This window comes from Amphiura filiformis, chromosome 1 (assembly GCF_039555335.1).
Source record: "Amphiura filiformis chromosome 1, Afil_fr2py, whole genome shotgun sequence".
Classification (NCBI taxonomy): Eukaryota; Metazoa; Echinodermata; class Ophiuroidea; order Amphilepidida; family Amphiuridae; genus Amphiura; species Amphiura filiformis.
Window position 1 is genome coordinate 87,529,001 of NC_092628.1, and position 6,016 is coordinate 87,535,016.

Sequence of the window (6,016 nt, forward strand, 5' to 3'; positions counted from 1 at the left end):
AAAGACAAATTAATAAAGTTTGCAAAGTTTAGAATGGTGTCCATTTTCTGCCTCACTGGCTTGATTTCTTCTAAAAAAAATAACCGCACACTAACCTGTTAGAAACAAGCGGTCAAAATATCTTACCAAAACTATGTTGTAAGATTGCGTCGCCAGTTGAACTCGAAAATCACAACTCCTGTGAACCGATGTGCTCACTTATTCTGCTCAATCAGTGTTAATTAAAACAGGTAAGCTCCATCCTCACAAACTTCTGCCCATTCTCTACAATGGGAAAAATCGCGTTTTATTCTAACCGGCAAGTTTGCATAGATGTTGGCAACCAGTTTATTTTTGTTAATTTGGGTATGCTGAAGTCAAATCAGTTGTCTACCAGGTAGTATTTTGAGACCGTGACCCTCAAAAAGATCCCCAAATGACCTCATAGGATCGTATATGGGGCAAAAATTAATTTTATTCCAATAGCACTTTAAAACATGTCAAATTATGAGTCTTGGTCCCACGGATCCCAGAAATGTAATGTATGTGCGTGTACGCCCCATTAGTTAAGTAGTTATGGGGCACAAAAGGTCTAAGGTCCAGTTGCTTGTTGTTGTGTATGGGTCAAAAGTCAAAGTTTTCAGAAAATAAATACATGAGTTTGCACTATATGCGTTGTCTTCTGAACTTCACATCGCAGATAGTAAAAACTATTCTTTTCCTGAATCCCTTGTACTTGAGGAACAGTTTGCATGCATTTTTACGAAAACGTGCAACTTTAAGTTCTCAGCCCTGTACAACATGCAAATTGACCTTGGACTTATGGAGCCCCATGGTAACTTGGCAACTGTATTGCCTCTGCGCAAATACGGTATGCTACATTTTTTTTTTTTTTTTTCCTAGATAAATAATTTGACATGCTCTTTAGGAATTTGGAGCATGTTTAATCATTGCCCCATGTATGATCATGTTGGGGTTTGGTGGTCTTTTACAGAATACTTGAATTCACCAAAATAATTTGGTTGCCAGCTTTTACGCGAACTTGCCGCTTGAATCCCTTGATGCTTAAATTAAAGCACATATTTCCATAATAGAACCAGTCTATTAAGGCTCCACTCAGTTCCTTCAAAATTATTCAGTCCGTTATACAGATTTTTATTAGACGTAGAATATTAGAAGCATTCGTTAGACGATAAAGATGGATTAAAATAAGATTAAAAAACGAATGCTTGTTGAACTAATATTCTACGTCGAATTTGGAGTCTGAATGACCTTTTCGCCCCCATAACCATGTTTACAAAGAGCATGCCACAGCGATGACAATGGTGTAGTTCAAGGATTCCCCAGTACCTTGATTGTTCAGTAATAAGGAAGAATGATTCCCCTGTACCTCGACGGCCCAGTAAGGATTCCCCTGTGCCTTGACTGTTCAGTAATGAGAGGGAAGGATTCCCCTGTACGTCGGCTGTTCAGTAATGAGGGGAAGGATTCCACTGTAATCTCGACTGTTCAGTAATGAGGGGAAGGATTCCCCTGTACGTCGACTGTTCAGTAATGAGGGGAAGGATTCCTATCTACCTCGACTGCTCAGTAATGAAAGGGATGGATTCTCCTGTGCCTTAACTGTTCAGTAATGAGAGGGGGGATTCCCCTGTACGTCGACTGTTCAGTAATGAGGGAAAAGATTCTCCTGTACTTCGACTATTCAGTAATAAAAGGGAAGGATTTCCCTGTACCTCGACTGTTCAGTAATGAGGGGGTTCCCCTGTACCTCGACTGTTAGGAGGAGGATTCCCCTGTAATCTCGACTGTTCAGTAATGAGGGGGGGGGGTTCATCCTGTACTCGACTGTTAGGAGGAACATTCCCCTGTAATCTCGACTGTTCAGCAATGAGGGGGAAGGATTCCTCTGTACCTCGACTGTTCAGTCACCCGTAATGAAAGGGACGGATTCTCCTGTGCCTTGACTGTTCAGTAATGAGGGGAAGGATTCCCCTGTACGTCGACTGTTCAGTAATGAGGGGAAGGATTCCCATGTACTTCGACTATTCAGTAATAAAAGGGAAGGATTCCCCTGTACCTCGACTGTTCAGTAACGAAGGTGAAGGATTCTACTGTACCTCGACTGTTTAGTAATGAGGGGGAAGGATCCCCTGTGTCCCAACTGTTCAGTAATGAGGGGAAGGATTCCCCTGTACGTCAGTCCAGTAATGAGGGGGAAGGATTCCCTGTAAGTCGACTGTTCCTGTTTAGTAATGAAAGGGAAGGATTCCCCTGTACTTCAACTCTGTAGTAATAAAAGAGAAGGATTCTCTTGTACCTCGACTGTCCAGTAATGAGGGGGAAGGATACTCCTGTAGCTCGACTGTCCAGTAATGAGGAGAAAGGATTTTCCTGTGCCTCGACTGTTCAGTAATGAGGGGGAAGGGCTCCCCTCCCATGTACCTCGACTGTTTAGTAATAAAGGAATTCTTGCATTTAGTAGACACACCAACATTGTCACAAGCGGACCAAAAGGTCATAGTCACAGGTTATAGTAGAGATGTAGAGAGTAATAACGGTCCCATGCAACAACAACAGTTTTGGACAAAGGTGCCAGACGGGTTAGAACTAAAAACAACAACAAAAAAGAAAAAAAAGCGCAGTGATTTATAGTGCGCTACGCACATGCACACACCTACATGTTCATCCACAAGCATCAGCACACTTTACTGTTTGTCGCTGACCACTACGGCCCAAAATCATTCCACAAACTATTAAGCAACAATACACCTTAAGCGAGTATTCTTCGATTTTGTTATATAAATTTAAGTGGCATTCCCTCATTTAAAAAGGGCATTCCCTAATTTAAGTAAAGGGGTATTATCTTAAATGATATTCACTATTTTGGCAATTCCCTATTTTGACTATTTAGGCTATTATGGCAATTTTACGAACCGGGAAGACCTGTTCAATCCCAGCATGTGGGTCAAGAACCACCCTTGTTATATTGTCAAGATTTAAAAAACGTTAAAGAAGCGCCAAAGTTAATGTTCTTCACTCTTTTCAAACTTGATAGTTCCTCGCGTATATTAATGTGCCTCTTTTAAACATTTATAAATATTTAAAATATATAACTGATATTCACCATGAACTTTCAAATTAAAACTGTCATTTTTTTTCGAAAAAAAGAAAATGTCAAAATTTTGCTACTAGAGTTTTGTTTCCAAGATAGATTAATCTCACTCGAGCAGACATACTAATTTGTTTATACGTTTCCCGTGCAAACGTTTTTATTGCCTAATTAAGCATCCATAATGAAACAGCTTATGAAAATAACAATATTCCTATCATTGTGTGATCTGAACCTGTGTTGCAACGTACAACAAACATTCATGATTTTTGGTGGTCATTGAAGACATTATCATGTCGGAATCTGGAAGCAAAGTAAGTTTAATCTTGACTTTGGATTAAGTAGTTGATAGCATATTTCAAAAAATATATTTTTTAAAAACTTATTGAACCTCGATAACTTTCAGTGACGCGAAAAATATACTCGAATTCTTTGTTAGTATAGTTTGATTGTAATTGCGACATTACAGAATTAATTAAAATCTATACCCATTTTATTAGAGGATATAATATTTTTTTTAATTCGTTTGTTTTTGAAGCAGGTTTGCGTTGTTTTGTTATATATATTATCCGACTTGTTGTTGTTGTTGTTGTTGTTGTTGTCATTTTGTTTTTAAAATTATTTATTAATGTCCTTCATAAACCATATACTGCGGATTCCAAGTAACGTATCCTGATCTTTTATATCAAAACGTCGTGTATATACATGTAGTTCTTGGCTAAGATTGATCACATTAAGCCAAGAACAGCTGAAAATGTGAGTATAAGACAAAAATAATCTTCACAACATACAATACTACTTAAAGGAGGATTTCGTGATCCTAGCATCCTCTTTTTATGACATTTTGCAGTAGATATCCACGAAAAAAGCTTATTTCCAAAATTTCAGTTAATTCCGATTTTGATTTTGCGAGTTATGCATGATTATGTGTATTACACTGCTCCATAGACAATGTGTTGTAATTTCGTTCTGGTGCACCAGAACGAAATTCAAATTTAAACGATATTTTTGCTAAACGAATTAATCTGCAAGAAATATTTGGTACATAAACATTATGTAGCCAGAGGTATCCAGTGGTGTAAAAATCTCACCTTTTTTTGGGAAAAGTGGGGGGATGAGGCTGTGGATCACGAAATGCCCCTTTAATAGTACAAAACAAAATGGTATTTTGGGTTACAGCTTTAAAAACAGGTGACTCAAATAGGTGATCTTTATACTCGGGCTGCTTTTAAACTTTAAACTTTTTAACTAAAACTGCTAAAAAATCAATTAAACCGCCTATATGGATGCCAAAATGTATAAAAGCCTATGAAACTGCTTAGAGGACCCTCTAGACCGTAATACTAGTTCAAGTTTACATGTAAGGCCCATAATGGATGGCTAAATGTGAATTAAACCACTAAAAGGCTGCTCAAGCTAAAACTAAAGGTTTATAAAACAGTTTAATACAATAAAATCCACAAAACTGCCAAAAAATAAATGTTTCTAACTACCTAACTCTCGTAAAGCTGTTTTGAGTCTCATAAAAAGCTGCTTCCACTGTTAGAAGCTCAGAAATTTGCTTGATCATGCCAAAGCATGTTGAATCGTATGCCATATCATCATCCTTTTATAAAAAATAAAAACAACAAATGTTGACATTTATAAAGCGCCTTTCACATGTATCAAAGCGCTATACATTTATTTCGCCGTCGTTAGAATTTATCAGCTGCCATACAATGCCCAAGGCATGCTCATACCCTTGGGCGGCGCTCAATGGACAATATCCCTAACAGCTCACCATTTCAACCCTGGGTAGAGAGAGGCAAGTGAGGTAAAGTGCCTTGCCTAAGTGCACAACACGATGGCACCGCCGGCTCGAACTCGCAACCCTCCGATTGCGAGGTAGAGCCCGTACCGCTGCGCCAACGTGCCCCCATATCTACACACACTACACAAAAGCAGCTAAAAGTATTGCAAACTGTAGTCAAACATTGATCCAATATCCTGTCGATTTCACATGAAGTACTGCATAGAAATGTACATTGTTCAAAATAGGTAAGATTAATATATGGGATGGAAGCTATCATGCGCCAATTCCGGTAATTGCAATGGCAGGAAAACGGGAATCCGTTTGAATGCACAAAGAAAGAAAGTTTAGTCCACAAAATGTCCACAAGGTATCAGGAAAATGGTTACGGAAGAAGATTGCACGGAAGTTGTGATTGGACGAAAATAACAGTCAACGATGGTTGACGTAGTGTAAGGGTTGGAGGACTCAATTTAATTGCAATAATAAGGTCACATGGTTACTCCATAAAAGACATAATGGCATAATGGTTAAAACACACAAAACAGTAAAGAAAACAAGCAAGGTACGCCAACTTGATGTGGGGAAACAAGTAAAAAAAACCCCAGAATAGACAATATGCAGGGGGGGGGGCAAAAACAGCAAATGTAGGCATTAGAAGTAGGTCAAGTTTGAAAGCCAAAAATTACCAGTTCCAAGGCTCACAAAAGTGCTAAACCTGCAAAAACAGCAAGGATCAATGGGAATACCATGATACACTAGAGCAAGTGATGAAAATCTCTGTACAGTGCACATAAACAGACTCGGTAAACCAAACAACCAATGTAGGCCCAAAAAACAGGCAAAGTTCGATGGCAAAAGTATCAATTTCAGAGTCCACAGAAGCGTTAGCAAAACAGTACAAAGAAGAGCAGTTTATCTGCTCGTAACGTCGGTTTTTTGTCTATTTGGATTTGTATATTTGCTCCAGTGTACTTGTGTACTGTCGGAACATCGGAACCTTTTGTGGTTTAAGTTTCTTCATCTCTGCATTCAAGGGATATTAGCCTAATCTTACTTATTTCAGCAAAGAACACTTCTATCCAATGCGATGAGTGCGTCGTGTGAAATCGACAGGATATTGTATCAATGGTCAA